Source organism: Dreissena polymorpha, chromosome 2, assembly GCF_020536995.1.
Source record: "Dreissena polymorpha isolate Duluth1 chromosome 2, UMN_Dpol_1.0, whole genome shotgun sequence".
NCBI lineage: Eukaryota > Metazoa > Mollusca > Bivalvia > Myida > Dreissenidae > Dreissena > Dreissena polymorpha.
In genome coordinates, this window is record NC_068356.1 from 95,308,974 (window position 1) to 95,318,852 (window position 9,879).

A 9,879-nucleotide genomic window follows, 5' to 3' on the forward strand; every position below is an offset into this window, starting at 1 on the left:
AATCGTTTCGCGTCGCACGACGCTTTATAATTTTCAGGTTTTCAAATCGTCAAAAGATGCATATAATGGATATTTAAGAGCATGGTAAATGGTAAGTATTACTATTTCCTAAAAAATATTATAACAAAAATGAAAATTTGCGAATCTGAAACAACTTTTTTTTATTTTGTCAATTTACCAAAACGTTGGACGTACCCGGTCGATATAAGACTATACCCGAGTTGTATTCCCGCAAAAAATCCGATGTCGTAAAACGCGCTACCGATTACCGTGAACGATATTGTTTATCTTAAAAACTTCTCTTTTAAAAAACTTCATCAAAATGCTTTTTGAGTATGGATTTCGATAATATAGAGGCCATTTAACAGAAAATTGACATAAATGTGAACATAATTAATTTCCAAAAATATAGCCGACAACGACCGATTTAGCGTTAAAACTCCCGGGTACGTTCTAGTATATAAACCGTACCCGGGGCACATTTACGTGTACTTAAGAGTACCCGGGGTACATGTATGTAGTACCCGAGCCGACAATGACCAATCGAGCGTTTGTAATGACAGTAGAGGTTTTATTGAGCTATAATGAATTACGTTTTATTCAATGACATAGCCAGTGGTTGACCACTTAAGTTGAGAATTAGTATGTGTTGATTCAATTGTCTTGTTGGTAACCTAGTGTGTTGGTAGATCAACTACCATTTAACCTATGTATGCTATATGAATGTGTGACGATTTTTGCCGGTACTTTATCCTTCAGGTTCATTATTCTTTGAGTTCATTCCTTGTACATGTATTTACATTTAAACGTCAGTACGTTTCCCGCGTGCAAGTATTTGACTTTTCGGTAAGTTCAACGCAAATAGCGTTTGCATTTGTGATTGATCATTGTATTTTCATGTACATAATTTAATGATTTGATAATACAAGTCGGTTATAAAGATGCACAATATGTATTACATAATATAGTCATAGTATTCTACAATTACTGTTTGACACGGTAGGGGTTGTGTTTTCATGAAATGAAATAGTAGGGTGATGTTTTTAGCAAGCGTCAACGCTTTATACGTTGCAGTAATTAGAGACCATATACGATTGGAAGTATCTGTGACTTTGGATGCCTTTTGAGTGGGGGTGACCCAGGCAACTTTGCGCATAACATACCATAGCTTGCTGGGTAGCCTAGATACTCATATACTAGTCCGGATCACAGGTTTCCATTGGAAATATAAGTTAGTGCACGTGTCAGGTCTCGTGGGTCAGCCTGAGTCGGTCAAGCTAATTATTATAGCTTGTACTACACTGATCCATTGTCCTCTTTGCATAACGCATAGATTGGATACGCGGCAGACACGTTAATATAGGTCGAGGTGACTCAAGTGGCCCAAGTCGACCCAAGTCAACTCAAGTCACACATGACATACGAAACCGGCTTGTAAAGTGATTAAACGTTCATCATCGAATAATACAATAATTATATATCATCAATAGTGTAAATATTCATTGATTCCAGTTAAAATTAAGAAAATTGAGTATCTAATCAAACGGCTATAGAAAGCTCAAGGAAATTCCGTACGTGGAAAAATACCACTGATGTTTGTTGCCATTGTATATATCCGGAAGAAACGGTAAACACGTTACAAATGTTTTCATCTTAATATATGCAGATGTATCTGACATTTAAACAAAATGATTACTGAATTACTGAAGAGAGTATATACATAATGCACTCACAAATGCAACAACTGTACAGTTAACTAAAAGCCATATCAGTATTGCTAATCTTAACTTTCATTTATAGGATTAAAAACTGCCATAAAAAACAAGAATTTTAAGATACTAAAATGAAATATTGTGACTGTTGCCAAATTTGTAAAATGTAGCTAAAACACATATCACCTCAGGCCAGGCCTGAAGTGAACTGATTAGCACCACTGATATGTACTATATCATATTCTTAGGAAATTATAATGTTACCTGGTACATTATGTAAAACAGTAGTATCAAGTATATGACTATTGTCACTTGGTCGGTGACATCACAGTATGGTCTTAAAGACGTGTGTGAAATATCAGGTCAATGTCAAGGTAACAATAAGGTCGGAAGTTGTTGGTCTAATAAGATATCAAACACAACATGATCGCGCGAAAAAAGCTTTAAAGAGAGCATTATTTAGATGTATAAAACATGTCGATGCGGGTTAAACTCGGATGGAAATTAAAATGAACAAATGCAATGACAGGCAACTCGCAGTACGCCTCCTAAATCACTTAACCCCATAGGCATACACAGTGAAAATTATTTTTCAGCAATACATTTGCCCAAGTGACTGTAGTAATATTGGAGCCTCAAATACGAGATATCACCAACTGAATGTTTATCACACATCGTTGCAAATGCCACCGAAACGGTTGACACGCACTCCTTTTTATTCCTCATTATTAAAAAATAAGACTATACGTCGCTTTATTGCTATAGTGCTCTACCTCCATTTTTCAGAAATGAGTTTTATATATCTCTGTGTTCGTGAGAATGAGATCTTTACTTGACGTAAGCGGATTCAATATTCAGCCGTCACAGAAGAAGTTTTTCGATTCCATTTTGCTCTGTCTCCTACATTTTTACAAACGGGTGAATGCTGTTCTGCACCATCTCCGGGACTTAAAGCAAAGTAGAGTTTACGCTCAGATTAGCCTATCAATGAAATAATTCCCAAAATTTACACAAAATTACATAAAATTGCAAATAACATTAGCATATAATTTACTAAAGTAAATATTTAATTATATTCATATTCTCCGGTATATTTTGTCCACATCCGAGAACATAAATAACTTAGAAAATAAAGGTTAAACCTTTAAATGCGTTTTTCTCCAAAAAATAAAAATGGTAGTTAGAGCACTAAAGCAATCAAGCGACGTATTGTCAATTGGTCCGTGACATCATAGTATGGCCCAAACGTCATTTGTGAAGTATCAGTTCAATGTCAAGGTTTAAAAAAGGTCGGAAGTTGTTGATCTAATAAGATATCAAAAACAACATACTTGCCTCGAAAAAAGCTTTATAGCGAGCATTATTTTGTTGTACAAAACATCGATTCGGGTTAAACTCGGATTGACATTAAAATTAATACATTAAATAACATGCAACTCGCAGTACGCCGTCTAAATCACTTAATACGGTCATAATCTGTTTGAAAATGAAGCCAAGTATTGTGGGGAGGGGGGATGGGTGTTAAAACAACACCGATCCTAGTACTAAAGCTTTGTAAGTGGCTGTATTGATGTTAAAGCTTTGGTACTTTGATCGGTATTCTTTTTTAATTAATTGTATTTTGTTTAGAGTGTTCCAAACTGCGTTTCGATCATAAGTGTACAACTTAAATCTTCCAAAAGCTCTCTTTAACTAAACAATTTGTTTAAAAAAAGTAACGCATTTACTTGGCAAATAATTATATGATGGTATTGTTAAGTTGAGTATGTGCTTCAGACATCATTTACTTGCACTAGACCTAAGATTATGAATAGGACAGCCGCCTAAAATCTTCCGTGTTAACGAGAACACTCACAGCTCTCCTCGATTGCTGAGACATTTCCCTGAATTGAAACACTTGATCTACAAACCGTCCTTCATAGATATAAGGAGGGGAAATGTTATTTGTTTTAAGTGATATTTTAAAAAAAAAGACCTACACAGTACACAATATATGCAACTAAATTTATTGTTTATTTTACAATGTTTAGCTTCATGATTTTATTTAACTACATGTTCTTCTTACTGAAATCTTTGAAACCTGCAAACACATAGTACCGTTTTTGAATGTAAAAGGTTATATGAAGTGAATGAAGCTGAAAAAATACTTAATTGTACACTGGCCGTAAGTCGGCCATTTAGAATTTGTCAAAAACACATTTAATTAAAATACAAGTATCACTTATAAGTGTTTGAAAGTCCATGTAAGTCTTCCGCTCAACACAATTTAACAATTCCAACATTACCACCAGGACAGCTTGACAGCTTAACAGACCTTACCAACCTGGCAATTTATGCGAATGACTCCATAGTTTTGAAGCAGCATGCAAATACCATTTAAAATAGCACATATAATGCTACAACACAATGTACAAGTCTTAATAAGTAATAATCGATTGCTCCCTGATAATTTATTGACAAATGCGTATATGTCAACAGAGAAATATGTAGATTATCGATTGTTTAGCATACGAAGACATGCAAATGGTATGTTGATGATGACGAGGATGATACGGATGATGCAGATGCTGAATCTGCTACTTATGATGACGATGATAAATACCCGTTTGATTTCTACCCGCACACGAGTTTCTTTTTATTAAAATGTAATCGACAATGAAACAGATAGAAACCAAAAATGCGTTTGAAGCAATTATTTTCGTTTAAAAACAATGAATAGTTACGGACCAACTGCATGTTCAGTTTATTGGTTGGTAATTTTAAAAGCCCTTTTATGAACAAAGTTATTCCTCATTAACGCCTTCATGCAAATTGACCAACCGTCGTCTGCGTGTGGAGCTAACATAGTTTCGGACTAAGATTAAAATTAGTTCGGGGCGTCCAAGGATTGAACACATATGTCGAGTGCGTTATTTCAAATGAATTGGTGTGTATTTTGGTGGTAAATTTGAAGAGTAAACCATTTTTATTCCCGGGTAGATACCCAGTTCAGGCTAACCACCCGTCGCCTGCCTTTGGGCTGAAAAAAGTTTCGGACAAAGGTTTTAATAAAAGTGTGGCGTCAGATTGGGTTAACTTCCATCCTGGTGCATTATTTCCGATGAATGGTAGGGCATGTTCAAGTGCAAATATCAATATTAACTTCTATAATACTTTTTTTCGATGATAAATTTAATTTCTTATAGGTAAGTAAAGGAGTATACTTTGTGATATAGTTGAAATATCGCATGAAATTAATTCCTAAATTGAGAGGTACACCCAATTATTCTTAAACAAGGTAGACAACGGCGCTCTCATTTTTGAGCATATCACATTGCTCTCCCTTAAATTGTAATTCAATGATTTCAACATTCTAGTTGTTTAATATATTTTACTGAAAATAATGACATATAAACGGTATTCCTAATGGCTAAATCATATTATATGTTTATTATATGTTCAGTTTATGTTATTCTGCAACCGTATTATCCATACAATTCATTATGAGCATTCACCCAATGGAATACTTGTTCTTTATTGCATGAGATGTAAAAGATTTAAATAATGAAACTGTTTTGTACTAGTGGATGACAACAGTAAATGTGTCTTTTTGAAACTGCAATAATTAATGAAAATTTAAAAACAGAAAAACATATTTGTTTTCTTTATATACAAATGTTATAATTCCGCTAAAAAACAGATGCACCAAAATATCGTTATTTTGTTGTTGTTTTTTCTAAAAGATGACCATACATTTGGATCAGCGAATATTCATCACCAATATAATTATGAATATATCCCTCTACAGACAAAAAATTGGTAATGGTTTAACAAAACAACATGATTAGTATGGTGTGCTTTGTCTGAACAAAACAACTAAACTTGATGCCCGCAAAACTATAGAAATAATTCAATTCAATGACAAAATAGTTTAAAAGAGCATATATAATTCTTAGTTAAGGCCCGGTGGTAGTTTCCATTAAATTGTCTTTGAACAACCGATTCCTAATTTTGCAAAATATTAGTTTGGGGTAGACGAAAAAATTGAGACATTGTTTTTAACCTTGCATCTACTAGTACAAATATAGTTCAATACGAATAATTATGATGTTTTATATAACCACTTTATTCATCTAAACATATATACAATTCAACAAAATTTTCCAAATGTAAATACCAATATGATATATTTGAAAGATGACAATCGCATAATATTTCATATAAACCCTATTTCAAATTGTAAAATACAGAATACAAACATTCCATGCATATTGAGTTTTATTGCATGAAATAAAAAAGATATAAACAATGATAATGTTTTGTACAAACAAATGACAACAGTGAATTATCTTTTTTGAAACTGCAATAATAAATGAATAATTAATAACAGAAAATACATTAGTTTGCTCTTTATACAAATGACAATATTTACATATATACGATGAGCAAGCAATCCTTGGTAAGTTACTCTTTTATTTAAGCGCATGAAATCTAGTCATCTCAATGTGTATAAACAAATATATTATGCATAGTAAACTATAATCACCGAATACCGTTGTAAATGCGAATGATCAGCACGTAGGTTTATGATCCATGAAGAATAATCAGAAATCATAACTGGGGATATTGGTCATTATGTAACTAATTTTGAATATTTTTGAACTTGAATGTAAAGAAGTGAAACTCCAGCTGCCCTAGCAGTATTGCGTTCATATTATACATAATTTCGTGGTCCTTTATTTATGGCAAGTGACCAATTGTCAAAACAGTACGGCACAATACGAGACAACATACACACATAGTAGAATAAAGATGGGATAACCGCCTTGCAACGGTCAATACAAAGCACTTGATGCTTAAACAAGTTTTAGAACGCTCAACCTCACACTTAGCCCAGCAATATTCATGATACATATAAGTGTAAATGAAATTTAACCTCATAGCATTTCAACTCAAATAAAACATGAATAAAGGGGAATTAAAACGCATTCAATTTAATTATCATTCAATTACTCAATAGAAGATAAAGAGATCAGACAATAGAGCAACAACCTTTTGAGGAACGATGAAATGAAATTACGCGATACAATTAAATTACGAACAAGTGTCAACTACATCGCTTCTTTTAACAAAAAGATTTAAAATGATAGCATCATAGTGTTAACAGAAAATAACGATCACAACATAACTCTCAAACGTATTCACGCGTTTCGCGTTTGTAACGCTTGATAATTTTCAGGTTTTTTAAACGTCAAAAGATGCACATAATGGGTATTTTAAAGCATGGAAAATGTTCAGTTAATAACTGTTACCTCGACAAATATCATAACTACCACGACCATTTTCGAATCTTTTTTTTGGTCAATTTAATAAACCGTGAAAAGGTCAATTTAAATCAAATTTGCCGTTCAAAGTGAATAACTCTAAATTAAGAAATGCTGGCACGGACATACCGGGCATGATTACACAAGATACTGCATGATACTAGCAAGCATCAACTAAATGTTGCTATTATAAGAAAATTTCCATGCCATGTTTATAGCATATTATAGTTATGGTACACATTCCAAGCGTAATTTATATATTGATTTCCTGTAATTATTTGCTCTGAATTAGTTTGAAGCACGTTGAGGTCAGATGAAACAAATTATATTTACAGATAAAGATTTTCAAATTTAACAACATTGAACTATCTGTTTTAAAAACTGTAACAATATATTTTTAAAATGCATCATTTTTCTTCAAATATAATTAGTGATTGCATATGTATGTTTCAGTATAACTGAAACCACAGCAACCAATGTCCATATACAAACGAAATTATAATTTTAATTAAAACTTTAACGCAATAATACACATTGTAATCCAGAAATGCATTTTTTCAATATCTTGGCAATTTGGATATTAAAATTATAATTTAAGCAAGTCAATTATAATAATACCGTAGTTAAATAATAAAAATTTATGAAAAATTGAAAACCAAACCTATAATTTAGTGCATACTTAGATAATAATGCTTTTCCTGTTTTGTTAAAAAGTCCTTTAATCTTTCAATTGATGGTACATAAAGCTCTCATAAAATACATTAAATTTATGAATATATGAATAGTTAAACGTAAAGAGTACGTTAAATGATAGTACATGACAATCCTCAAAACTTTGTGGTAAGCGAGGTACCCATTTAAAAATGGGGAACATGATGCAGCTATTTTAATACACATTATTTACATTGCAAAATATAATTAGTATAAACATGTTTTATAAATTCGTAAACATTGCGCTCATCTGAAGTATTGCGGAAGTAAACTCTAAAATTCATCACTGTCATTTCAAAATATCATGGCCAAACTCCTAAAGATTTGTTCGAAATAGAGCTGTTATAATAGCTGTTCTTATTCACATATTGTAGGCAGTGTTACATCTTAAGTGGAATGGACGGGCATTGTTGGTTTTGGTAAGTGATTCGTCAGTTTATATCACTTGGGTTGAGCAATGAAGCTAAGAGTTTCCAGTCGGTTTGGTGTATAATCAGTTATTTAATCTTCTTCACAAGAAGGTCCCATATTCCCAAGTTCAAATTTATCAAAAAAGATAAAAAATAAAACGCTAAAATCATATAATACGATGGACAATTAAAAAAAATTCGCACATATTTAGCGATGGTATGATCTTATGTTAATTAAAGTTTTCTCATAATTAGGACCAGAAGTCTCAGAACACACCACATACACATATTTGAAGTTTCAAATCAATAGCTTTAAAAATGTGGAAGAAGTGCATTTCACAAACGTATATACGTGTATGTGGACTGACCGACAGACTGACAGTGACTCCAATATACCTCACTCAATCAATTGTTGACGATAATTATCTATGTACTTGATCTCCCAGGTCCAGTAGTTTTCAGTGCCTCATAGTCGTGTAAAAAAAATACGGTATTTTAGAACGTCTCCTTTTTCGTCAATCGCGGTTGACGGTCCTTTTAAGGAAAACTTGAGGAAATGTTTCCATTAATAAAATTTCGTTTAGTCGATATATGTCTATTTCATGCTTAGGGTTTTCCATTTGTAAAAATACGTTAAGCAATTAAGTTTTACTGAAATGATTAATATTGTTACATTTGTGTTCGCATAAAAACAATGGAATTAACATGTCTGAATAGTTCGCATAAGGTAATCTAGGGCGCTTTGTGAATACAACCCAGGGCAGATACCCGTCAATGAAGTACTAAAATGGCATCTATTTAAATCTCTTATCAGTTTTCTAGGTAAAAAGCGATTATTTCCAGGGTTGTATGATCTTGATAGCGTTTTATTCTAGCATGTAATTTACGTGGGAATACCAACAGATCAGAACTTAGTATAACAACAAATAACACGCGTATTTCAGAGGCATCACGTTAAAAAATGTTATAATTCTCGGTGCGAAACAAAATGCGGGCTTATGTTCCGTATACAACACATGAACAGTTCGAGTGATATGGCATTCTGTACACATCGGTCATACTGACAATAACGAAGTGACGTCACCATCTATGTATAGAATGGTGATATGGTGATTTAAACAATAACCCGATAGCATACAGTGCGGCGTTCAAAGCAGAGCACATTGTTCAATCAGCTAAACGATTTGACACGTCGTGTTTATGTTTTCGATGTAAACTAGAATAGCACTCTAAACGCATATTTTTTAATATATGGCGATTATGCTTAGACTTTTGGCAATATGCCAACATACTATTTAGTTGGCAATCAGAAATACGTCCCGCAGTCATGTGATATTTTTGCCGTCCGAAAAATCCCCGGATGTCGTCAAATACACTCCGACGCTGTTTTTCTGACTGGCTGGACGTTTATTAGCGTTCCCTACAGATCTGTCCGTAATTTATTTTTTTTAAATGATTTATTAGATATTTTTCATAACTGTTTTATACACTGATTTACATAAAAAGATTTTCTATGAAAATAGTCGATAAGTATTTGAAAATTATTGAAGTAAACATTTCGCGGATGCCGGACTCGACGAACATTATAGCGTGGGGAGCAAAAGATAACGTGTTCTATAATGTTTATGTTTCGCCGCAGAACATGAACGTTTTGCGTGGCGCAGTGATAGATCATTGATATAGGATGTTTTACAATATTTTATCAATTCATTTTCATTTATTTTTACTTTTTCGCTTATTTAA